This window comes from Eubalaena glacialis, chromosome 18 (assembly GCF_028564815.1).
Source record: "Eubalaena glacialis isolate mEubGla1 chromosome 18, mEubGla1.1.hap2.+ XY, whole genome shotgun sequence".
In the NCBI taxonomy this organism is placed as follows: Eukaryota; Metazoa; Chordata; class Mammalia; order Artiodactyla; family Balaenidae; genus Eubalaena; species Eubalaena glacialis.
Genome location: NC_083733.1, coordinates 19,764,340 through 19,766,705, shown reverse-complemented (window position 1 = coordinate 19,766,705; position 2,366 = coordinate 19,764,340).

Sequence of the window (2,366 nt, the reverse complement as noted above, 5' to 3'; positions counted from 1 at the left end):
GTGGACGTTTATATTTACATTTTTATAAAATGTATCTTATAATTTACATAATTTTATATGTTTATAATTTATGATTTTATATTTATATTCTTTATAAAATTAATATTATATAAAATTCGTATTATATTAGTATATATATATTAGTGTATGTGTATGTGTGTGTGTGGTGTGTAAAACCATCATGTAACCACCAACCAGATCAAGATCTAGAACATTTCCAGCACCTGACATGCCCCTTCCCAGTCAATACCCTCAAAGTAACCACTGTTCTGACCTCTATCATAAATAAGTTTTGCCCATATTAATGCATTAAAAAAAAATTTTTTTTTGGCCACATCACGCGGCATGCATGATCTTAGTTCCCCGACCAGGGATCGAACCTGTGCCCCCTGCAGTGGAAGCGGAGTTTTAACTGCTGGACCACCAGGGAAGTCCCCACATTAAAAATTTTTTTAACGTGAGGGAAACTTCGCTAAAACCGCTTTTAGCATTTTGGCACATTTTCTCTTAGTTTTTTTATTGCATATTTGTATATGGCTGTGATATTAGCATGTATACAATTTTATACTCTGCTTTTTTTCACTTAAAATCATACCATAAACAGTTTATAACTTAAGTTTATAGTTATATTTACGTTGCCTGGTCCCCAGATACAAATAATGCTTCCCGTACTCACGATAGCATATATGACTATGGTTCATAAAAGTCTTTCTTTTAATGCGTTTCTGACTATTTTCATAAGGGTGGGACCCCTTATGAAAATAGTCAGAAACTATGTGAACATTTTATGGCTCTTATACATTTTGCCAAATTATTTTCTTGAGGTGGTGTATCAATTTATCCTCCACTAACAGTATATGTGAATGTCCTTTTCATTGTATCTTTGCCACAACTGGGTGCCATCATTTGTAATTTATTAGGTGGAAATTGTGACTCCTGGTTTTAATTAACATTTTATGACTACTAAAAATGTGGAATATTGTTTTCATAAGTGCTTACATATTGCCTCGGGGTAGCAGAGGTGGGATGGAGACCACTCCACCTCAGCTCCTGTTCAGGGGTGTGGAGCACTCTGTCACATGCTTAGGTGCCCCCAGTGGCTGGGGTGAGGGCAGTAAAACACTACTGTTTAGAGCAGAACTCTGATGTGAGACACTCTGTGTCACTTTGGGCAAGTTATATAACCCTTTGAACTTCCATTTCCACATTTGTGTAGTGGGAAAATAGTAACAGTTACCTTATAAATTTTTTAGGAGGATGAGGTAAAATAGCATATAAGTGTTTGGCACAGTGCCAAGCTATAATAAAGGCTCAGTCAATCACAGTCGTTGGCTATTCAATAAGTGGACCCAGAATTCAGGGCAAATCTGGGTAATATGATAGACCTTGGCCTCCTGGCTCTGTCCTCTGAGACCTCAGGCTGGTCACTGATCATCTCTGGGCCTCCAAGCCTCACCCCACTCCTCCCAGGGCAAATGAGAAGCCTATGTGAGAGGACCATGTGAAAGGGCTTCGTAAATTGCAAAGGGCTACATACACAGAGGAGATTTGAGATGGCCCCTTGCTGCCACTGACCTGCCTCCATGCCTGAAGGGCCACCATTACAGCCAATTTTTTTTGCCTGGATATTGCTTATGTAAGACCAGGAGAGACCTGGGGATGTGAGCAGAGAGCTATTTTTGGCCACCTGCAGCTGGGGTGTGAGGGTGTGTTCTTACCACACCAATACCAAATGCTATTCCAAAAAGCAGTTGCATCAAAGTCTCCTAGAGAGGGTTGTAAATCTAATTTCCTGATGCAACCTGAGATTCTCTTTCAGAGGGTGTAAGGGGGACCTAAGAATCTGAATTTCCCAGTGATTCCCCCAGATGATTCTCATGCACAATCAAGTTCAATAATATTTAGATCAGATTTGCCTTCTGTCACTTTGCAGAGAGAGCCTCCAGGGGACCAGGGCACAGAAAAATTCAGGTTTGGTTGTTTTTTTTTTTGCCATGTGGCTTGTGGGATCTTAGTTCCCCGACCAGGGATTGAACCCGGGCCCTCGGCAGTGAGAGTGCAGAGTCCTAACCACTGGACCACCAGTGAATTCCCAAAAAATTCAGTTTTGATAAACGGGGAGGAGGAGAAAGAAAGGACAGGGGTGCTTCAGGAAGGGGCAACAAATGTGAGGTCTCAGCGACCCTCGGCGACAGGAGCGAGGCAGGGTGAGGGCGTAGAAGAAGAGGTGTCCATTGGCAGAGTCTAAATTCAACTTGGTGTAGTTTGTATCCATTGCAAGAGCTAGCTATGGTGTAGGTATGCTTGTAGTGTACAGATGTGAATGTATGTTGCATATGGATACATTGTAACCTATATATAACTAT